Raw genomic sequence first — 25,116 nt, 5'->3', positions numbered from 1 at the left:
TGGTATTATATTATCAGACTGGACTCACTGGACGACAATAACGGGATTGTTATTTAAGACAGAAACTAAAGTAGGGAGGTTGGAAGAGGATGAAGGGGTGGCTGTATACTGCGACGTTTAGCAATTCAAAGGTTGCGTGTTCGAGTCGCATCAGGTACAACTGTAACATTTTAGCAAAACCTTCCCCTAACCCTTATTCTAACCTTAGCCCAATTCACCTAAACTTTGTTGTTAGTTCTTAAATGCGGAAGACACATTTCAGTTGAATGCATTCAGTTGTACAACTGACTAGGTATCACCGTTTCCCTTTCCTTTCCTAACCTTTTACGTAAATTCTCCTAACCTTTGACGTTAGTTCTCCTAACCAGCAACGTAAATTCTCCTGGTAATTCTCCTTTGTTGTTACGGCGTAACAAGCAGTTTGGTCTCAAAGAAAGACATATAATACTATACATCAAATCAAATTGTATTTGTCACATGCGCCGAATACAACAGTGAAACGCTTACTTACAAGCCCTTAACCAACAATGCAGTTTTAAGAAAGTATACCAAAACGCAAAAAAAATACAATTAAAAATAATATGAAATAAAAGTAACAAATAATTCAAGAGCAGCAGTAAAAATAACAATAGCGAGGCTATATAGTGGGTACCGGTACCGAGTCAATGTGCGGGGGCACCGGTTAGTCGAGGTAATATGTACATGTAGGTAGAGTTATTAAAGTGACAATGCATAGATAATAAACAGAGAGTAGCAGTACCCTCTGTAGTGCCTTGCGGTCGGAGGCAGAGCAGTTGCCATACCAGGCAGTGATGCAACCAGTCAGGATTCTCGATGGTGCAGCTGTAGAAACTTTTGAGGATCTGAGGACCAATGCCAAATCTTTTCAGTCTCCTTAGGGGGAATAGGTTTTGTCGTGCCCTCTTCACGACTGTCTTGGTGTGCTTGGACCATGTTAGTTTGTTGGTGATGTGGACACCAAGAAACTTGAAGCTCTCAACCTGCTCCACTACAGCCCTGTCGATGAGAATGGGGGCTTGCTCAGTCCTCTTCTTTTTCCTGTAGTCCAAAATCATGTCCTTTGTCTTGATCACGTTGAGGGAGAGGTTGTTGTCCTGGCACCACACGACCAGGTCTCTGACCTCCTCTCTATAGGCTGTCTCGTCGTTGTCGGTGATCAGGCCTGTTACGAACCCCATAGCTTTAAAAGTCTACGGTGGATGGAAAAGAGACCCGTAACATAACTCATGCTAATTAGAATGTTGCCAACGAACAGTGAGAACAAAAATATGCTGACAAGCACAAAGCTACCGTCAAACATTTTTTAAAATATTATAAACATTTGGTAAAGGTTTGAGGAAAAGGGGCTGAGCAGGACCCAAGGATTTCAACAATAATGTCAAAAACTCCTAAACTGATCTTGCCTGCCTCAAGAACCGCTAAGCTTACTACTACTACACGAAAATACAGTGGGTGGTCCACTCAGGTCTAACTAGTGTTTTTAGACAAGGTTTTCCTACGGGTAGTGTATGCCCAAGGGCGACTTGCTAAAACTCCCCTTTTCCCAGGAACAAACAAACAACATAGTTACCATATGGAGTAAACAGCAAATGAGTGAGTACACAAAAAACAAGACACCACAGTATCCATACTCACAAACAAAAATAATCTCTGTCAGAAAAAACAACTGACTGGCTTTTAAAACAAGGGGATGTGTGATGTGATTGGGTATGAAAACCAGAAACAGCTGGTTCAATCAGGAGAAGTGGCCACTGATTGGCCCACCAAAGCAATCTGCAGATGAACTGATGACTGACAGGTGGGACACACCAACAACCTCCAATCAGGAACACAAAGGACACCTGTGATTAGGGCAGAAAAACACAAACAGGACACCTGTATCCGTAACAAGGCCTACCACTGTTTTGTCATCGGCAAACTTAATGATGGTGTCGGAGTCGTGCCTGGCCATGCAGTCATGAGTGAACAGGGAGTACAGGAGGGCACAGAGCACGTACCCCTGAGGGGCCCCCGTGTTGAGGATCAGCGTGGCGGGTGTGTTGATCCATAACCTGGGGGCGGCCTGTCAGGAAGTCCAGGATCCAGTTGCAGATGGAGGTGTTTAGTCCCAGGGTCCTTAGCTTAGTGATGACCTTTGAGGGCACTATGGTGTTGAACGCTGAGCTGTAGTCAATGAATAGCATTCTCACATAGGTGTTCCTTTTGTCCAGGTGTGAAAGGGCAGTATGGAGCGCAATAGAGATTGCATCATCTGTGGATCTGTTGAGGCGGTATGCAAATTGGAGTGGGTCTAGGGTTTCTGGGATAATGGTGTTGATGTGAGCCATGACCAGCCTTTCAATGCACTTCATGGCTACATATGTGAGTGCTACGGGTCGGTAGTCATTTAGGCAGGTTACCTTAGTGTTCTTGGGCACAGGGACTATGGTGGTCTGCTTGAAACAAGTTGGTAATGTCAGTGAAGACACTTGCCAGTTGGTCAGCGCATGCTCGGAGTACACGTCCTGGTAATTCATCTGGCCCTGCGGCCTTGTGAATGTTGATCTGTTTAAAGGTCTTACTCACATCAGGTACGGAGAGCGTGATCACACAGTCGTCCGGAACAGCTGATGTTCTCATGCATGTTTCAGTGTTACTTGCCTCGAAGCGAGCATAGAAGTAATTTGGCTCGTCTGGTAGGCTCGTGTCACTGGGCAGCTCGCGGCTGTGCTTCCCTTTGTAGTCTGTAATAGTTTGCAAGCCCTGCCACATCCGACGAGCGTCAGAGCCGGTGTAGTATGATTCGATCTTAGTCCTGTATTGACACTTTGCTTGTTTGATGGTTCGTCGGAGGGCATAGCGGGATTTCTTATAAGCTTCCGGGTTAGAGTCCCACTCCTTGAAAGCGGCAGCTCTACCCTTTAGCTCAGTGCGGATGTTGCCTGTAATCCATGGCTCCTGGTTGGGTATGTACGTACAGTCACTGTGGGGATGATGTCATCGATGCACTTATTGATGAAGCCAGTGACTGATGTGGTGTACTCCCCAATGCCATCGGAAGAGTCCCGGAACATATTCCAGTCTGTGCTAGCAAAACAGTCCTGTAGCTTAGCATCTGCTTCATCTGACCACTTCTTTATTGAACGAGTCACTGGTGCTTCCTGCTTTAGTTTAAGCTTGTAATCAGGAATCAGGAGGATAGAATTATAGTCAGATTTGCCAAATGGAGGGTGAGGGAGAGCTTTGTACTCGTCTCTGTGTGTGGAGTAAAGGTGGTCTAGAGTTTTTTTCCCTTTGGTTGCACATTTAACATGCTGATAGAAATTAGGTAAAATGGATTTAAGTTTCCCTTCATTGAAGTCCCCGGCCACTAGGAGAGCCAACTCTGGATGAGCGTTTTCCTGTTTGCTTATGGCCGTATACAGTTCATTGAGTGCGGTCTTACTGCCAGCATCGGTTTGTGGTGGTAAATAGACAGCTACGAAGAATATAGATGAAAACTCTCTTGGTAGATCGTGTGGTCTACATCTTATCATGAGATACTCTACCTCAGGCGAGCAAAACCTCGAGACTTCCTTAGATATCGTGCACCAGATGTTGTTTACAAATATACATAGACCGCCACCCCTTGTCTTACCAGAGGCTGCTGTTCTATCCTGCCGATACAGTGCATAACCCACCAGCTGTATGTTATTCTTGCCTTCGTTCTGCCACGACTCGGTGAAACATAAGATACTACAGTTTTTTATATCCCGTTGGTAGGTTTTTCATGCCTGTACTTCGTCCACTTTATTATCAAGCGATTGTAAATTGGCCAATAGTATCGATGGCAAAGGCAGATTAGCCACTCGTTGCCGGCTCCTTACGAAGCACCCCGATCTCCTTCCGCGATATCTCCTTTTCTTTCTACTCCAAATGACAGGGATGAGGGCCCTGTCGGGTAGCTGGAGCAAATCCCTCTCGTCCGACTCATTAAAGAAACATTCTTCGTCCAGTTCAAGGTGAGTAATCGCTGTTCTGATGTCCAGAAGCTATTTTCGGTCATAAGAGACAGGAAAATTATGTACAAAATAAGTTACAAACAATGTGAAAAAACACACAAAATAGCACGGTTGATTAAGAGTCCATAAAACGGCAACCATCCCCTCCGGCGCGATTCTAAAAAAATCTGCCAAGACAAATGATAAGTTACATCATCCAATTCGTGTGATAGTGTACCACAGGGTAAGACGTATGATACTATACGTCCTCTAATTTATATTATATTGTACTGTTACGGATACAGGTATCCTGTGTCTTTTTGTGTTTTTCCTCTCCTTCTGCCCTAATCACAGGTGTCCTGTATGTTCCTGATTGGTGGTCGTTGGGGTGTCTGCTGATTGCTAAGGTGGACCAATCAGTGAACATTCCTCTGCATTGCACCACCTGTTGCTGGTTTTTCAATCACCCATCCCATTGTTTAAAAGCCGGTCAGTTGTGTTTGTTGTGGAAGACTATTTCCGTATGTGAGTATGGATACTGTGGTGTCCTGTGTTTTGTTTACCCACTAAATTGCTGGTTACTCTGTTTGGTAACTTTGTTAGACTATTTCTGTATGTGAGTATGGATACTGTGGTGTCCTGTGTTTTGTGTACTCACTAATTTGCTGGTTACTCTGTTTGGTAACTTTGTGTGTTTCTGGGAAAAGGGGAGTTTAAGCAAGTTGCCCTTGGGCGTACATTACCCGTAGGAAGAAATCTGTCTAAAAACACTAGTTAGACCTGAGCGGACCACCCACTGTACTTTTGTATGATTAGCAGTAGCTTAGCAGTTCTTGAGGCAGGCAAGATCAGTTAAGGGGTGTTTTACACTATTGTTTCATTTCTTGGGTCCTGCTCAGCCCTTTTTCCCAAACCTTTACCGTGTGTTCAGCAATAAACCTTTTATGTTTGACAGTAGTCTATGGTTGTCGTGTAGTTTTTGTTCTCACTGTTCCATGTCACGAGTCTAATTTGCATGACTTATGTTACGGGTCTCTTCTCCATCCACCCTAGACGTTTAAAGCCACGGGGTTCGTAACATAATGTGGGGGCTCGTCTGGGATCATTCTCATTGATACTCATGCAAATTAGTTAGTGTCTGGTTCAGTGTTGAGCTTGGCAGCTGTAACTACCTGTTTTTTTTTGTGTTCAGTATTCGACGGCTCGTGTTGCTAGTTTAGGATGGCTACTTTTGAGTTGGATGCATTTTTGGAAAACCCTACGTGGGAGGTTTTTGAGAATTGCCGTAGAGTGGATCTACAGGCTTTGGCTGACCACTTTTCTGTACCCATATCAAGGGTTTTAGTGAAAGCTGAAGTGAGGAAAGCAGTGTTAGAGATATTATTGAACGAGCGATTGCTTGAATTACCACCGCCTGACCCTGCTGCTCCTGTAGGGGATGTGGTTGCTGCTCCTGTAAGCCCATCGGTGTCTGAGGACGAGGCTCCAGCCACATTGCCCCGTTTTGACCCACTCTCCCCACTGACTGACAGTGATGCTAGGATGGATGTCCGCTCGACACGGCTCCAAATGGAGGCGGAAGAGCGAGCACAGATCAGGCAAGACAAGCTGGAGACGCGTAAGATGGAACTGGAGACGCGTAGGCTTGATCAGGAACTGGAGACGCGTAAGATGGAACTGGAGACGCGTAGGCTTGATCAAGAACAGGAGACGCGTAGGCTTGAGCAAGAACAGGAGACGCGTAGGCTAGAGGCAGAACAGGAGAAGCGTAAGACGGAACTGGAGATGCGTAAAATGGAACTGGAGGCAGAAACAGCGAGGTTAGTCTCTGCTCGTACTATGCATACTAGTGAGCCGTCCTCACCAGCTGTGTCGTCTGCTACGTTTGATATTAGTAGACAGATCACCTTGGTACCTGTGTTCAGGGAGTCAGAGGTTGATTCCTATTTCAGTGTTTTTGAACGTATAGCAATAGCATTGAAATGGCCCGAAGAGGTATGGTGCCTATTACTTCAGTGTAAATTAACAGGTAAAGCCCAAGAGGTTCTGTCAGCGCTACCTCTTGAAGACAGCTTGAATTATGACGTGGTCAAAGCTACTGTTCTTCGTGCCTATGAGCTTGTTCCTGAGGCATATCGACAGAGATTTAGGTCTCATAAAAAGTATCCTACTCAGACTTATGTGGAGTTTGCTAGAGACAAAGGAAATCTGTTTGACAAATGGCACAGTGCTAGTAAAGTAACTGATTTTAACTCTCTACGGGAGTTAATCTTGTTAGAAGAGTTTAAAAATGGCTTACCCGAACGCATTGTAGTTTATCTGAACGAACAGAAAGTATCCTCACTGTCGGAAGCGTCTGTATTGGCAGACGAGTTTGTGTTGACGCATAAGAGCGTGTTTTCGGCTCGTACGGAGAGCAGGGCCACAGAGTTGTTAACTTTTAGTCCTAGTCGACCAGCAGTACATCCAGCACGCCCAAAAGATATGCGTCGCTGTTTCTATTGTCATAAGGTGGGACATATGGTTAATGATTGCTTTCTGCTTAAACGCAAACAGGGGATGCCTCAGCACGCCAGGCCGCCAACGGGTGTTGGGCTGATTCGTACGGTTGTAAGGCCGGAATCAAGACAGAGGCCTCATAGTGAATGTGGTTTGAAAGTCCCTGTCCCAGATCACAGTTATGAACCGTTCATTTTTGAGGGGTTTGTTTCCATATCAGATGACGAAGCGTCTCAGCGTCCAGTTAGAATCCTCAGAGATACTGGTGCGGCGCAGTCGTTCATACTATCTGATGTGTTGCCCTTGTCCAATAATACATATTGTGGTTCCAGTGTGTTAGTACAAGGAATTGAAATGGGATTCGTCCCCGTGCCATTGCACTTTGTGAACGTACACTCTGAGTTAGTCAGTGGAGTGTTCAGAGTTGGCGTACGTCCTATGTTGCCAGTAAAAGGTGTGACATTTATAATGGGCAACGATATTGCCGGAGGAAAGGTGATACCCGTATTGGAGGTATTGGATAAAAGTGACCAGTCTCTCTCCGAGGAGCTGGCACAGGGTTATCCAGATGTGTTCCCCGCTTGTGCAGTCACACGTGCTCAAGCACGACAAGTGGGTGAAGTGATAGATTTGTCGGACACGATTCTATTCAGAGAGTGTGACCCAGAGGATAGTTCGGGTGCTACCTCTGGTAAGCTGGTGCAGTCTGACCAACAGTCCAGAGAAAGGAAGAAGGATGTGGAACTTGTTGCTGAGGCAATACAGTTACCAGTTACTCGTGAGCAGCTGATCGCTAACCAAAAGGTTGACATTAGCCTGGCTAAATGTTTTTCTAGTGTTGTCTCAGAGGAGGAGCTAAAGAAGAAAAACATGGCATACTTCATTGATGGTAATCTCCTCATGCGTAAATGGACATCCCATGTTGACGCTGGCGGAGATTGGAATGCTGTTTACCAAATAGTGATTCCTACAGCCTTTCAACAAAATGTTTTATCCCTCGCTCATGATCACCAGTGGTCCGGACATCTGGGAGTCACCAAGACTTATGATCGAGTTTTGCGACATTTCTTTTGGCCTGGTTTAAAACAAGATGTGGCTCAGTTCTGTCGGACTTGCCACACCTGTCAAGTAACTGGGAAACCGAACCAGGTTATTTCCCCCGCGCCTCTTTGTCCCATACCGGCCATAGGTGAACCATTCGAACATGTGATGGTTGATTGTGTTGGACCATTACCAAAGACAAAATCTGGTAACCAGTTTATGTTGACGATTATGTGTGTGGCCACCAGGTACCCAGAGGCCATTCCTCTGTGAAGGATTACTGCTCCGGTGGTGAGTAAAGCGTTGATAAAATTCTTCTCAACTTTTGGGTTACCTAAGGTGATACAAACTGATCAGGGTACGAATTTCCTTTCTAAACTTTTCAAACAAGTGTTAAAACCCTTGTCAGTTACACACCGTGTGTCAAGCGCATATCACCCAGAGTCTCAGGGTGCACTTGAACGTTGGCATCAGACACTGAAGTCTATGCTCCGTAAATATTGCTTGGAATCTGAGAAAGATTGGGATGAGGGAGTTCCTCTAGTTTTGTTTGCTGTCCGTGAGACAGTACAGGAATCCCTAGGGTTCAGCCCAGCTGAACTGGTGTTTGGACACACCATGAGAGGACCTATGAAAGTCCTTAAGGATCAGTTTTTGTCACAAGAGTTGTGTGTGAAAGAAAATGTGTTGGACTACGTTAGTCGCTTTCGTGAGCGCCTACATGGTGCCTGTGCTCTAGCAAAGGAAGCGCTGTCTTCCTCACAGAGACGGATGAAACGACACTATGACACACAGGCTGTTTCTCGTTCACTGCAGCCAGGTGACCAAGTTCTTGTATTGTTGCCTGTGCCAGGAGCGTCATTGTCAGCACGTTTCTCTGGTCCTTATGTCATTGAAAAGAAACTAAGTGAAACTGACTACGCGATACAGACTCCTGATAGAAAACGCCAATCTCGTGTGTGCCACGTTAACATGTTGAAGACATACCACACCAGACCCATCACTCAGATAGACAGTCCAGAGAAACTGGCCGAGTCGGCTGTCTCTATTGCTGCTACGGCTGTAGTGGGAGGTCATGTTAATGATGTGGACGGAGATGGTTTGGAGTTGCGCAATACTCAGCAGCAGTGTGCTAGATTGCCCAATTCAGAGATGCTGCTGTCTCTCCCGTCAAGCCTGATTCATTTAACGGACAGACAGTCAGATGATATTGTAAGACTATTACACAGATTTCCATGTCTTTTTAATGATGTTCCTACATGCACAAATGTGTTAGAACATGACATTAATGTTGGAAACGCTGCACCTACCAAGCAACATGCTTATCGTGTCAACGTCTCTAAAAGAAGGATAATGAGGGATGAGGTCGGTTATTTGCTGGAGAATAACCTGGCTATGCCAAGTTCAAGTCCTTGGAGTTCTCCGTGCATTCTGGTTCCTAAACCTGATGGGACATCCAGATTATGTACGGACTATCGGAAGGTCAATGCTGTCACAGTGCCCGACTCGTTCCCGTTACCCAGACTGGATGACTGTATTGATACTGTTGGTGCTGCTACTTATGTAACCAAACTAGATCTTCTAAAAGGCTACTGGCAGGTGCCGTTAACCTCATGTGCCTCTGACATCTCTGCCTTTGTGACCCCAGATCACTTCCTACAATATGCTGTCATGGCATTTGGGATGCGGAACGCACCAGCCACTTTCCAACGCCTGGTTAACACAGTATTGGCTGGAGTTCCTGATTGTAGTGCTTACCTTGATGATCTGGTAATTTATTCAACTGAGTGGTCTGATCATGTTAACACTCTAAGGATAGTGTGTGAACGTCTAGCAGCCGCTTCTCTAACCCTGAACTTAGCAAAGTGCGAGTTTGGGAAGGCCACTGTTACTTATCTTGGTTAACAGGTCGGCCATGGTCAGGTGCGCCCTCTAGATGCCAAGGTCTCAGCTATAAATGCATTTCCCGCACCTACCACCAGAAGAGAGCTACGTCGCTTTTTAGGGATGGTTGGCTACTACCGTAGTTTCTGTAAAAATTTCTCTGCGGTAGTTGCTCCATTAACGGATTTGCTCAGTCCGGCGAGAAAATTTGTATGGTCTGAAGATTGTCGTACTGCTTTCAACACTGCTAAAGCACTCTTATGTAGTACTCCTGTTCTTGCTGCGCCATATTTTGAACGACCGTTTAAACTGGAGGTAGATGCTAGTGCCAGAGGTGCTGGTGCTGTTCTACTGCAGCCGGACCAGAGTGGAGTGGACCATCCTGTCTGTTATCTTTCACGGAAATTTAACAAATGTCAGACAAACTATTCCACCATTGAACAAGAAGCTCTAGCTTTGTTGTTAGCTCTGCAGTACTTTGAAGTTTATGTTGGTTCCAGTGCATTACCAGTGATGGTGTATACTGACCATAACCCCTTAGTTTTTCTCCACCGGATGTACAACCAGAACCAACGCCTTATGCGTTGGGCACTTGTCATACAAAATTATAATTTGGAGATCCGCCACAAAAAGGGGTTGGATAATGTGTTGGCAGATGCTTTGTCTCGTGTTTAAAGATCTAGTTTTTTTTTGGTTATCCCGGCAGGATGATTTTTGAATTTTGGGTGTTGTGATGGTACGTGTGTCGCAAACCATTGTGGTTTGCTCTTTTAAGGGTGGGAGTGTTACGGATACAGGTATCCTGTGTCTTTTTGTGTTTTTCCTCTCCTTCTGCCCTAATCACAGGTGTCCTGTATGTTCCTGATTGGTGGTCATTGGGGTGTCTGCTGATTGCTAAGGTGGACCAATCAGTGAACATTCCTCTGCATTGCACCACCTGTTGCTGGTTTTTCAATCACCCATCCCATTGTTTAAAAGCCGGTCAGTTGTGTTTGTTGTGGGAGACTATTTCCGTATGTGAGTATGGATACTGTGGTGTCCTGTGTTTTGTGTACTCACTAATTTGCTGGTTACTCTGTTTGGTAACTTTGTTAGACTATTTCCGTATGTGAGTATGGATACTGTGGTGTCCTGTGTTTTGTGTACTCACTAATTTGCTGGTTACTCTGTTTGGTAACTTTGTTAGACTATTTCCGTATGTGAGTATGGATACTGTGGTGTCCTGTGTTTTGTGTACTCACTAATTTGCTGGTTACTCTGTTTGGTAACTTTGTTAGACTATTTCCGTATGTGAGTATGGATACTGTGGTGTCCTGTGTTTTGTGTACTCACTAATTTGCTGGTTACTCTGTTTGGTAACTTTGTGTGTTTCTGGGAAAAGGGGAGTTTAAGCAAGTTGCCCTTGGGCGTACATTACCCGTAGGAAGAAATCTGTCTAAAAACACTAGTTAGACCTGAGCGGACCACCCACTGTACTTTTGTATGATTAGCAGTAGCTTAGCGGTTCTTGAGGCAGGCAAGATCAGTTTAGGGGTGTTTTACACTATTGTTTCATTTCTTGGGTCCTGCTCAGCCCTTTTTCCCAAACCTTTACCGTGTGTTCAGCAATAAACCTTTTATGTTTGACGGTAGTCTATGGTTGTCGTGTAGTTTTTGTTCTCACTGTTCCATGTCACGATTCTAATTTGCATGACTTATGTTACGGGTCTCTTCTCCATCCACCCTAGACGTTTAAAGCCACGGGGTTCGTAACATGTACGAACACTATTCCATTCATAATATAACCTAATGGAAAGTAATATATCATATTAAATGGAGGGAAACAAATGTACAGTTGAAGTCGGAAGTTTATATACACTTACAGTGAGGAAAAAAAGCATTTGATCCCCTGCTGATTTTGTACGTTTGCCCACTGACAAAGACATGATCAGTCTATAATTTTAATGGTAGGTTTATTTGAACAGTGAGAGACAGAATAACAAAATAACAAAACGCATGTCAAAAATGTTATAAATTGATTTGCATTTTAATGAGGGAAATAAGAATTTGACCCCTCTGAAAAACATGACTTAGTACTTGGTGGCAAAACCCCTGTTGGCAATCACAGAGGTCAGACGTTTTTTGTAGTTGGCCACCAGGTTTGCACACATCTCAGGAGGGATTTTGTCCCACTCCTCTTTGCAGATCTTCTCCAAGTCATTAAGGTTTCGAGGCTGACGTTTGGCAACTAGAACCTTCAGGACCTTAATGTGCTTCTTCTTGAGCCACTCCTTTGTTGCCTTGGCCGTGTGTTTTGGGTCATTATCATGCTGGAATACCCATCCACGACCCATTTTCAATGCCCTGGCTGAGGGAAGGAGGTTCTCACCTAAGATTTGACGGTACATGGCCCCGTCCACCGTCCCTTTGATGCGGTGAAGTTGTCCTGTCCCTTTAGCAGAAAAACACCCCCAAAGCATAATGTTTCCACCTCCATTTTTGACGGGGGGGATGGTGTTCTTGGGGTCATAGGCAGCATTCCTCCTCCTTCAAACACGGCGAGTTGAGTTGATGCCAAAGAGCTCGATTTTGGTCTCATCTGACCACAACAAAATCAGCAGGGGATCAAATGCTATTTTCCCTCACTGTAGGTTGGAGTCATTAAAACTCATTTTTCAACCACTCCACACATTTCTTGTTAACAAACTATAGTTTTGGCAAGTCGGTTAGGACATCTACTTTGTGCATGACAGAAGTCATTTTTCCAACAATTGTTTACAGACAGATTATTTAACTTATAATTCACTGTATCACATTTCCAGTTGGTCAGAAGTTTACATACACTAAGTTGACTGTGCCTTTAAAAAGCTTGGAAAATTCCAGAAAATGATGTTATGGCTTTAGAAGCTTCTGATAGGCTAATTGACATCATTTGAGTCAATTGGAGGTGTACCTGTGGATGTATTCAAGGCCTACCTTCAAACTCAGTGCCTCTTTGCTTGACATCATGGGAAAGTCAAAAGAAATCAGCCAAGACCTCCACAAGTCTGGTTCATCCTTGGGAGCAATTTCCAAATGCCTGAAGGTACCACGTTCGTCTGTACAAACAATAGCACGCAAGTATAAACACCATGGGACCACGCAACCGTCATACCGCTCAGGAAGGAAAAGCGTTCTGTCTCCTAGAGATGAACGTACTTTGGTGCGAAAAGTGCAAATCAATCCCAGAACAACAGCAAAGGACCTTGTGAAGATGCTGGCTGAAACAGGTACAAAAGTATCTATATCCACAGTAAAACAAGTCCTATATCGACATAACCTGAAAGGCAGCTCAGCAAGGAAGAAGCCACTGCTCCAAAACCTCCATAAAAAAGCCAGACTACGGTTTGCAATTGCACATGGCGACAAAGATCGTACTTTTTGGAGAAATGTCATCTGGTCTGATGAAACAAAAATAGAACTGTTTGGCCATAATGACCATCGTTATGTTTGGAGGAAAAAGGGGAATGCTTGCAAGCCAAAGAACACCATCCCAACCGTGAACCACGGGGTGGCAGCATCATGCTGTGGGGTGCTTTGCTGCAGGAGGGACTGGTGCTCTTCACAAAATAGATGGCATCATGAGGAAGGAAAATGATGTGGATATATTGAAGCAATCTCTGAAGACATCAGTCAGGAAGTTAAAGCTTGGTCGCAAATGGGTCTTCCAAATGGACAATGACCTCATGCAGACTTCCCAAGTTGTGACAAAATGGCTTAAGGACAACAAAGTCAAGGTATTGGAGTGGCCATCACAAAGCCCTCACCTAAAGTCTATAGAGAATTTGTGGGCAGAACTGAAAAAGCGTGTGCGAGCAAGGAGGCCTACAAACCTGACTCAGTTACACCAGCTCTGTCAGGAGGAATGGGCCAAAATTCACCCAACTTATTGTGGGAAGCCTGTGGAAGGCTACCCAAAACATTTGATCCAAGTTTAACAATTTAAAGGCAATGCTACCAAATACTAATTGAGTGTATGTAAACTTCTGACCCACTGGGAATGTGATGAAAGAAATAAAAGTTGAAATAAATAATTCTCTCTACTATTATTCTGACATTTAACATTCTTAAAATAAAGATGTGATCCTTACTGACCTAAGATAGGGCATTTTTACTAGGATTAAATGTCAGGAATTGTGAAAAACTGAGTTTAAATGTATTTGGCTAAGGTGTATGTAAACTTCCGACTTCAACTGTATATACCAAATCCTGCCAATTGCGGCCAGTTTGATATTATACAACAGCTGAGGAAAAAGCTGTAACAGCTTTAAAAGTGTGAGAAAATGTGATCCTGATAGATGCTGGTTGAAAATACAATCTACACATGACCTTCAAATCAGCAGGTTGTGCATGGGTGAAGTTTTTGTCCAATAGTCCAATAACAAAAAGATTTCCAAACCTCTCTGCCAATTACAGCTAGTTTTCAGGTTACATATCTCTCCCATTAGGCCCATCCAATAAGGTCTCTCACTCAGACCAGTCCTATACAGTCTGTAGTAGAATTCTGGCGCCTGTTATCTTAGTTTCATGATCAGATTATGGTCGATTTCTGACTTTTGTTCTAACACCATTCTACACTTTTCTTCCCTTCCAAAATGTAATGGACTGAACAAATGAATATGGCAACTTTCAGGATGAATCAAACCACTGCATTTTTGATTCACCAGTATATTTTGTGTGTAATGGCTGTTTTTTAATGAAGTAGGTCGATTTATAAATACATTCCTAACCAATAATCTACAAGATCAGACTTCTCTCAATATATTAGTCTGTCGAGAAAGTTCTAAATAAAGGTACACCGTATTTACATGGAGGGCTTTAGATAAATGTCCTAAAACCCCTATTGAATAACAACATAAGAAACTCTGTTGGCCAACAAGTGGGAGGATTTTCTGCGGTTTATTTAAACGTATTCACTGCATATAAGGGACCACACCCAAAGAGTTTGTTATGCACCTGCATATGGTAAGTCTGAATACCAACTACTGAGAAGTGCTTAAATCAAAACGCTAAAAAAGTGAATAGATTTCCTAAGTCTGATTTATGCATAAAACAGACAAAATGTTATCATCATTTCTATGGGGTATGGTGGCAATTAGCTCAACGTACCCCATGGCAAACATTTTCACTATATTAGCCCACACAGCTACAAGGATGCACTTTCCTGCTAGCTTTAGGATATCTCATAGAGAACCCAACTGATGTATAAAACAATCTTAGAACAATCTATGTTGGTTTAGAACAAGCACCATGAAACCTATAACACATTAAATTCATTTGACTTTGTGAAAATCTTTCTTGGACCTAACATGCTTACCACTTTTTCCATGTGGTCTCTTCCTTCACAGACTCCATTAAATTATGACCTCTTCCTACATACAGTGGGGGAAAAAAGTATTTAGTCAGCCACCAATTGTGCAAGTTCTCCCACTTAAAAAGATGAGAGAGGCCTGTAATTTTAATCATAGGTACACGTCAACTATGACAGACAAAATGAGGAAAAAAATTCCAGAAAATCACATTGTAGGATTTTTTATGAATTTATTAGCAAATTATTGTGGAAAATAAGTATTTGGTCAATAACAAAAGTTTCTCAATACTTTGTTATATACCCTTTGTTGGCAATGAAACAGGTCAAACATTTTCTGTAAGACTTCACAAGGTTTTCACACACTGTTGCTGGTATTTTGGCCCATTCCTCCATGCAGATCTCCTCTAGAGCAGTGATGTTTTGGGGCTGTTGCTGGGCAACACGGACTTTCAACTCCCTCCAAAGATTTTCTATGGGGTTGAGATCTGGAGACTGACTAGGCCACTCCAGGACCTTGAAATGCTTCTTACGAAGCCACTCCTTCGTTGCCCGGGCGGTGTGTTTGGGATCATTGTCATGCTGAAAGACCGAGCCACGTTTCATCTTCAATGCCCTTGCTGATGGAAGGAGGTTTTCACTAAAAATCTCACGATACATGGCCCCATTCATTCTTTCTTTTACACGGATCAGTCGTCCTGGTCCCTTTGCAGAAAAACAGCCCCAAAGCATGATGTTTCCACCCCCATGCTTCACAGTAGGTATGGTGTTCTCAGCATTCTTTGTCCTCCAAACACGACGAGTTGAGTTTTTACCAAAAAGTTCTATTTTGGTTTCATCTGACCATATGACATTCTCCCAATTCTCTTCTAGATCATCCAAATGCACTCTAGCAAACTTCAGACGGGCCTGGACATGTACTGGCTTAAGCAGGGGGACACGTCTGGCACTGCAGGATTTGAGTCCCTGGCGGCGTAGTGTGTTACTGATGGTAGGCTTTGTTACTTTGGTCCCAGCTCTCTGCAGGTCATTCACTAGGTCCCCCCGTGTGGTTTTGGGATTTTTGCTCACCGTTCTTGTGATCATTTTGACCCCACGGGGTGAGATCTTGCGTGGAGCCCCAGGTCGAGGGAGATTATCAGTGGTCTTGTATGTCTTCCATTTCCTAATAATTGCTCCCACAGTTGATTTCTTCAAACCAAGCTGCTTACCTATTGCAGATTCAGTCTTCCCAGCCTGGTGCAGGTCTACAATTTTGTTTCTGGTGTCCTTTGACAGCTCTTTGGTCTTGGCCATAGTGGAGTTTGGAGTGTGACTGTTTGAGGTTGTGGACAGGTGTCTTTTATACTGATAACAAGTTCAAACAGGTGCCATTAATACAGGTAACGAGTGGAGGACAGAGGAGCCTCTTAAATAAGAAGTTATAGGTCTGTGAGAGCCAGAAATCTTGCTTGTTTGTAGGTGACCAAATACTTATTTTCCACCATAATTTGCAAATAAATTCCTAAAAAATCCTACAATGTGTTTTCTGGATTTTTTTCCCTCAATTTGTCTGTCATAGTTGACGTGTACCTATTATGAAAATTACAGGCCTCTCTCATCTTTTTAAGTGGGAGAACTTGCACAATTGGTGGCTGACTAAATACTTTTTTTCCCCACTGTATTTGGTCATATTATTCATTTTGTGTGTGGTTTCCTAGAAATAATGTACAAATGTATGACTATGACTGAGATTATTTTGGTCATGTAGTGTATGTGTACAGGTGCTAGTCAAACATCTCATTTGTATTTGTATTTATTATGGATCCCCGTTAGCTGCTGACAAGGCAGCAGCTACTCTTCCTGGGGTCCAGCAAAATTAAGGCAGTTATACCATTTTTTTAACATTACAATACATTCACAACAGATTTCACAACACACTAAGCTTGTGCCCTCAGGCCCCTACTCCACCACCACATAACTACAGCACATAATCCATGTGTACGTGTGTGTATAGAGCATATTTTATTTTGTGTCTGTATGCATGTGTCTGTGCCTATGTTTGTGTTGCTTCACTGTTCTATAAGGTGCATTTTTATCTGTTTTTTAAATCTAATTTTACTGCTTGCGTGACTTACTTGATGTGGAATAGAGTTCCATGTATTCATGGCTCTATGTAGTACTGTTGGCCTCCCATAGTCTGTTCTGGATAAATACAAGTAGTGATGAAGTAAATATCTCCTCCACTTTGAGCCAGGAGAGATTGACATGCATATTATTAATGTTAGCTCTCTGTGTATATCCAAGAGCCAGCCGTGCTGCCCTGTTCTGAGCCAATTGCAATTTTACTAAGTCGCTTTTTGTGGCACCTGACCACACGACTGAACAGTAGTCCAGGTGCGACAAAACTAGGGCTTGTAGGACCTGCCTTGTTGATAGTGCTGTTAAGAAGGTAGAGCAGCGCTTTATTATGGACAGACGTCTCCCCATCTTAGCTACTGTTGTATCAATATGTTTTGACCATTACAGTTTCCAATCCAGGGTTACTCCAAGCAGTTTAGTCACCTCAACTTGCTAAATTTGCACATGATTTATTACAAGGTTTAGTTGAGATTTAGGGTTTAGTGAATGATTTGTCCGAAATGCAATGCTTTTAGTTTTGGAAATATTTTCGAACTAACTTATTCCTTGCCACCCTTTCTGAAACTAACTGCAGCTCTTTGTTAAGTGTTGCAGTCATTTCAGTTGCTTTAGTAGCTGACGTGTATAGTGTTGAGTTATCCGCATATATAGACACACTGGCTATACTAAAAGCCAGTGTCATGTCGTTAGTAAAGATTGAAAAAAGAATTGGGCTTAGACAGCTGCCTTGGGGAATTCCTGATTCTACCTGGATTATGTTGGAGAGGCTTCAATTAAAGAACACCCTCTGTGTTCTGTTAGACAGGTAACTCTTTATCCACAATATAGCAGGGGGGTGTAAAGCCATAACACATAAATTTTTCCAGCAGCAGACTATGGTCGATAATATCAAAAGCCGCACTGAAGTCTAACAAAACAGCCCCCACAATCTTTTGATCATCAATTTCTTTCAGCCAATCATCAGTCATTTGTGTAACTGCTGTGGTTGTTGAATATCCTTCCCTATAAGCGTGCTGAAAGTCAGTTGTACATTTGTTTACTGTAAAATAGCATTGTATTTTGTCAAACACAATTTTTTTCTAAAGTTTACTAAGTGTTGGTTGGTCAGCTATTTCAGCCAGTAAAGGGAGCTTTACTATTCTTACGTAGCATCTCGGTTTTGTTTATTTTTTATTTTTTTTCCCTCCAGGCCTGAGGGCAAACACTTTCTGGTAGGCTTAAATTGAATATATGGTAAATAGGAGTGCCAATATTGTCCACTATTATCCTCAGTCATTTTCCATCCAAGTTATCAGACCCTGGTGGCTTGTTATTGTTGATAGACACCAATCTTTTTTTCACCTCTTCCACACTCACTTTCCGGATAAAAAAATTGCAATGCTTGTCTTTCATAATTTGGTCAGATATACTTGGATGTGTAGTGTCAGCGTTTGTTGCTGGCATGTCATGCCTAAATTGGCTAATCTTGCCAATTAAAAAATAATTAATATAGTTGGTAATATCAGTCGGTTTTGTGACGACTTAGTCATCTGATTCAGTGAATGATGGAGCTGAGTTTGCTTTCTTTTCCCAAAATGTCATTTAAGGTCCTCCAAAGCTTTTTACTATCATTCTTTATTTCATTTATTTTTGTTTCATAGTGTAGTTTCTTCTTCTTTTCTGAATTCAGTTTAGTCACATGATTTCTCAAGTTGCAGTTTTGCCAATCGGTTGTGCAGCAATAATTATTTTCCATTCCTTTTGCCTCATCCCTCTCAACCATACCATTTTTTAATTCCTCATCAATTGACAGCGAATTAAGTTTTTACAGTCATTTTCTTAATGGGTGCATGCTTATTAGTAACTGGGATAAGCAATTTCATAAATGTGTCATTGTCACGATCGTCGAAAGGAGGAGACCAAAGCGCAGCGTGTTGAGCGAACATCGTAGACTTTATTTAATTAAAGAAACCACGATAAAAACAACAAACCAAAATGACGAAAGTGAAGTCCAAATCTGACACTGACTAAACAGGATCAAGGAAACAAAAACCCACAAAACCCAGGTGAAACCACACAGTATAAATATGGCTCCCAATCAGAGATAACGAGCCGACAGCTGACACTCGTTACCTCCGATTGGGAGTCATATGACTAATAAAGAACAATTAACCCAAACATAGAAATGCACAACCAGAAATCCCCAACATAGAAATACACCCAAACAATGAAAATGAACAACCCTGGCTCAATAATAAAGTCCATGGAGCCAGAGTGTCACAGTACCCCCCCCTAAAGGTGCGCACTCCGGGCGCACCAGCATACAGTCTAGGGGAGGGTCTGGGTGGGCGTCTGTCCATGGTGGCGGTTCTGGTCCAGGTCGTGGTCCCCACCCCACCTTAGTCACTTTCCGCTTCCGTAGCCCCTTCCACATGACCACCCCCCCACTAAACCCCACTGGATTAAGGGGCGGCACAGGACTAAGGGGCAGCACCGGACTAAGGGGCAGCACCGGACTAAGGGGCAGCACCGGACTAAGGGGCAGCACCGGACTAAGGGGCAGCACCGGACTAAGGAGCAGCACCGGGCTAAGGGACAGTACCTGACTGAGGGGCAGCACCGGACTGAATGGCGGATCCTGGCTGGCTGGCTCTGGCGGATCCTGGCTGGACGGCTCTGGCGGATCCTGGCTGGACGGCTCTGGCGGATCCTGGCTGGCAGAAGGCTCTGGCTGATCCTGTCTGGCAGAAGGCTCTGGCTGATCCTGTCTGGCAGAAGGATCTGGCTGATCCTGTCTGGCAGAAGGCTCTGGCTGATCCTGTCTGGCGGAAGGCTCTGGCTGATCCTGTCTGGCGGAAGGCTCTGGCTGCTCCTGTCTGGCGGAAGGCTCTGGCTGATCCTGTCTGGCGGAAGGCTCTGGCTGCTCCTGTCTGGCGGAGAGCTCTAGCGGCTCCGGTCTGGCGGACGGCTCTGAAGGCTCATGGCAGACGGGCGGCTTTGCAGGCTCAGTACCGACGGGCAGCTCCTGCGGCGCTTGGCAGACGGACAGTTCAGACGGCGTTGGGCAGACGGGCAGTTCAGGCGCCGTTGGGCAGACGGGCAGTTCAGACGGCGTTGGGCAGACGGACAGTTCAGGCCCCGTTGGGCAGACGGCAGACTCTGGCCGTCTGAGGCGCATCGTAGGCCTGGTGCGTGGTGCCGGAACAGGAGGTACCGGGCTGAGGACACGCATCTCAGGGCTAGTGCGGGGAGAAGCAACAGGGCATGCTTGGCCCTGGGGACGCACCGTAGGCCTGATGCGTGGTGCCGGAACTGGAGGTACCGGGCTGAGGACACGCATCTCAGGGCTAGTGCGGGAAGCAGCAACAGGGCATGCTGGACCCTGGGGACGCACATGAGGCCTAGTGCGGAGAGCAGGAACAGGCCGGGCTGGGCTGGCGACGCGCACCGTATCTCTGGTGCGAGAGGCCGGAACAGGCCGGGCCGGGCTGGCGAAGCGCACCGTATCCCTGGTGCGTGGAGTAGGAACAGGCCGGGCTGGGCTGGCGACGCGCACCGTATCCCTGGTGCGAGTGGCCGGAACAGGCCGGGCTGGGCTGACGAAGCGCACCGTATCCCAGGTGCGGGGAGTAGGAACAGGCCGGGCTGGGCTGGCGACGCGCACCGTAGGCTTCGTATGAGGCTCAGGAACAGGCCGGGCTGGGCTGGCGACGCGCACCGTACACTTGGTGCGGGTGGCAGGAACAGGCCGAACCGGGCTGGCGACGCGCACCGTACACTTAGTGCGAGGGGCCGGAACAGGCCGTACCGTACGGGGAACACACACTACTGGCTGTACCTCGGGATTAGGAACGGGCCGGACCGGACTGGTTACACACCCCAGTACCTCTCGCCGAGCCTCTACACCTTCCTTCCCTGCTTTACCCAGTAGCCCCCTTAACCTGGTAGCCTCCTGAATCCGTCCCTTCTCTGCCTCCGTCAGCCCCCTTAACCTGGTAGCCTTCTGCATCTGCCTTGTGGCAGCCTCCTGCTGCTCAGTCGCCCAAGCCATGTGCCCCCCCCCAAAAATTTATTGGGGTTGCCTCTCGTCCCTCCGACGTTGGCTCTGCCGACGCCGTTGCTCCTCTCGCCGTCGCCTCTCCACCGTCTCGCTCCATGGACGGCGATCCATACCCTCCAGGATCTCCTCCCAAGTCCAGGACCCTTTACCGTCCAACAGTTCCTTCCATGTCCAGACCCTTTGCTCCTGGACGCGCTGCTTGGTCCTTTTATGGTGGGTTTTTCTGTCACGATCGTCGAAAGGAGGAGACCAAAGCGCAGCGTGTTGAGCGAACATCGTAGACTTTATTTAATTAAAGAAACCACGATAAAAACAACAAACCAAAATGACGAAAGTGAAGTCCAAATCTGACACTGACTAAACAGGATCAAGGAAACAAAAACCCACAAAACCCAGGTGAAACCACACAGTATAAATATGGCTCCCAATCAGAGATAACGAGCCGACAGCTGACACTCGTTACCTCCGATTGGGAGTCATATGACTAATAAAGAACAATTAACCCAAACATAGAAATGCACAACCAGAAATCCCCAACATAGAAATACACCCAAACAATGAAAATGAACAACCCTGGCTCAATAATAAAGTCCATGGAGCCAGAGTGTCACAGTCATGTGCAGCGTCTGGTTGCTTCTCATTACACACCATGGACCAACAAATATTCTTTACATCAACAACATAGGAATCACTACAAAAAACGTATTGTATGACCTCTTATACAACATATTAGGCCCATTCTTTAGAACTTTGGTTTTCCTAGATATGACTACAATATTGTGATCACTACATCCAATGGATCAAGCAAATTTCTGCAGCATTAGTAAAGATGTGATCAATATATGTTGATGATTTCATTTCTGTGCTGTTTGTAACTACCCTGTGTCACGGATTCTGCCGAGGCTGCCCCTCCTCCTTGCTCGGGCAGGCTTCGGCGTTCGTCGTCACCGGAATACTGCCGATCTATTTTCTATGTTTCTATGTTCTACCTGTTGTTGTCTGATTGTCACACATCTGTTTCCCATCATCATCATGTAATTACTCCTTCCCTATTTAACCCGGTGGCTCCCATTGTGTTTTGTGCGTGTTTGTTTTTAGTTTCATGTGTCGTTTGGTGAGCGGGTTTGTTCCTCCCTGTGTGGAGGTATTTTGTATTGGTTTCTTTACTTATTCAGTAAAGTATGTTTTCATAGAGTTTTGTGTCCTGCACCTGACTTCGATCCACCGCATTACACTGACACTCGTGACAGAAACACGCACCAAAATGGAGTCAGCAGGTACAGCCAGTCAGTCCAGATCAATGGAGGAACGCGTTCAACGACAGGAGAGCAGGATCCAGGCTCTCGACACCGCTATGGAGAGAGTGGTAAATGCTATGGACCGATGGGAGAGAGGTGGCTTTCCGACACCTCCTCCAACCACCCATACCACTGTCCACCCCTTCGCCACCTGGGTCCAGTGGGATTTCGCTCCCGAGGGCATATGACGGTACACCAGCCGGGTGTCAGGGTTTCCTTCTCCTGGTAGAGCTCTACCTGGCAACCATTCACCCGGCGCCCTCGGGATACGAGAGCGTGTCCGCCCTCATCTCCTGTCTGTCGGGGAAGGAGCTTGAGTGGCCAACGCCGAGTGGGGAGGAATTGACACTACATCTGTCCGCTACGAGGATTTCACCCGCCGCTTACGGGCGGTATTCGATCATCCACCGGAGGGGAGAGCGGCGGGCGAGCGTCTGTTCCACCTAAGACAGGAGAGGAGGAGCGCCCAGGATTTTGCGCTGGAGTTCAGGACTGGCAGCCAGCGCAGGATGGAATGAGAGGGCCCTGATCGACCACGATCGATGCAGCCTAAGGGAGCACGTTCGGCGGGAACTGGCCTGCAGGGATACCAACCTCAACCTGTACCAACTGGTGGAGATGTCCATCAGGCTGGATAACCTGTTGGAGACCCGCGGACGTTCTGATCAGGGCCTGTCCATTCCATCTCCCAGCACCTCCGACCCTAACCCTATGGAGCTCGGAGGTAATGCGCTTAGGGAGACCAGGAGAGGGGCCGTCCCCTGCATCAACTGTGGCCGCAGAGGACACACTGCGGGTCAGTGCTGGGGAGGGTCCCCAGGGAGTCGAGGCAGTAGGCAGAGCACTGGTCGACCATCTCAGGTGGGAAAGCACCCGACTCACCCAGAGCTCCCTGTTGGTCAGCTGTGTATTGAGGTTGGTTTCCCAGAGTTTTCTCCTCATTCCCAGCATAAGGCGCCAGCTGGGAATTTTGTTGATCATCAGTATTCACTTAGTTTAGGGATTCCCACTGTTAGGGTCGCCCGTTAGGGTCAGGCCTAATCAGGGAGGTCACCGCACCACTCTTAAGGAGGACGCAGGGGGGTCATGAGGAGAGGATTAGTCTCTATCTGATTGATTCTCCTGCGTAACCTGTGGTGTTGGGACTTCCCTGGGTAACCATTTATGACCCCACTATTTCTTGGCAACAGAGGGCTCTCAAGGGATGGTCCAGTCAGTGCTCAGGGAGGTATGTAGGGGTTTCCTTAGGGGCTACTACGGTGGAGAGTCCAAACCAGGTCTCCACAATGCACATTCCTTCCGAGTATGCCGATTTGGCTCTCGCCTTCAGTAAAAAGAGGGCGACTAAATTACCACCCCATCGTCCGGGGGATTGTGCGATAAATCTCCAGGTGGGGGCTGCACTTCCCCGGAGTCACGTGTACCCTCTGTCACAGGAGGAGAAACATATGGAAACATACGTCTTCGAATCTCTGAGACAGGGATACATTCGGCCTTCCACTTCACTTGTTTCCTCAAGTTTCTTTTTCGTGAAGAAGAAGGATGGTGGGTTACGCCCGTGCATTGATTACCGTGGTCTTAATCAGATCACCGTCAAGTACAGCTATCCATGACCTCTGATAGCTTGTATGACGGAGTCATTGCACGGGGCGCGCTTCTTCACAAAATTGGATCTCAGGAGCGCGTACAACCTGGTGCGTATCCGGGAGGGAGATGAGTGGAAGACGGCATTCAGTACTACTTCAGGACACTATGAGTACCTCGTCATGCCATACGGGTTGATGAATGCTCCATCAGTCTTCCAATCCTTTGTCGATGAGATTTTCAGGGATCTGCACGGACAGGGTGTAGTGGTGTATATGGACGACATTCTCATATACTCCACTACATGGGCCGAGCATGTGTCCCTGGTGCGTAAAGTGCTCGGATGAGTGTTGAAGCATGACCTGTATGCCAAGTCTGAGAAATGCCTCTCCTTCCTAGGGTACCACATGTCCGCATCTGGGGTGAGGATGGAGAGTGACCGCATTTCGGCCGTGTGTAATTGGGCGACTCCAACCACGGTGAAGGAGGTGCAGCGATTTTTGGGGTTTGCCAATTACTACTGGAGGTTTATCCGGGGCTTTGGTCAGGTAGCGATTCCCATTACCTCATTGCTGAAGGAGGGACCGGTGCGTCTGCGGTGGTCAGCTGAGGCGGACAGGGTGTTCAGTCATTTGAAAAACCTGTTTACCTCGGCTCCAGTGCTGGCTCATCCGGATCCCTCCTTGGCTTTCACGGTTGAGGTGGATGCGTCGGAGACTGGGATAGGTGCTGTACTTTCCCAGCGCTCGGGCACACCACCCAAGCTCTGCCCCTGTGCGTTCTTTTCGAAAAAGCTCAGCCCGGTGAAGCGCAACTATGATGTGGGGGACCGGGAGCTGTTGGCTGTGGTCCAAGCCCTGAAAGCGTGGAGACATTGGCTTGAGGGGAATAAACACCCTTTTCTCATTTTGACTGACGACCGCAATCTGGAGTACATCCGGGCGGTGAGGAGATTAAACCCTCGCCAGGCAAGGTAGTCCATGTTTCTCGCCCGTTTTGTTTTCACCCTTTCTTACAGGCCAGGTTCCCAGAACGCTAAGGCAGATGCTCTGTCCCGACTGTATGACATGGAGGAGAGTTCCGTGGAGCCCATTCCCATACTCCCGGCGTCGTGTCTTGTGGCACTGGTGGTGTGGGAGGTGGACGCCGACATCGAGCGGGCGTTGCGTAATGAACCCACTCCTCCCCAGTGTCCAGAGGGTCGTGTGTACGTCCCGCTGGAGGTCCGCGATCGTTTGATCTATTGGGCTCACACGTCACCCTCCTCTGGTCATCCTGGCATCGGTCGGACAGTGCATTGTCTTAGTGGGAAGTACTGGTGGCCCACCTTAGCTAAGGACGTGA

The sequence above is a fragment of the Coregonus lavaretus genome, assembly GCF_964263955.1.
Source record: "Coregonus lavaretus genome assembly, chromosome: 26".
NCBI lineage: Eukaryota > Metazoa > Chordata > Actinopteri > Salmoniformes > Salmonidae > Coregonus > Coregonus lavaretus.
This window is presented reverse-complemented; position numbering follows the sequence as displayed.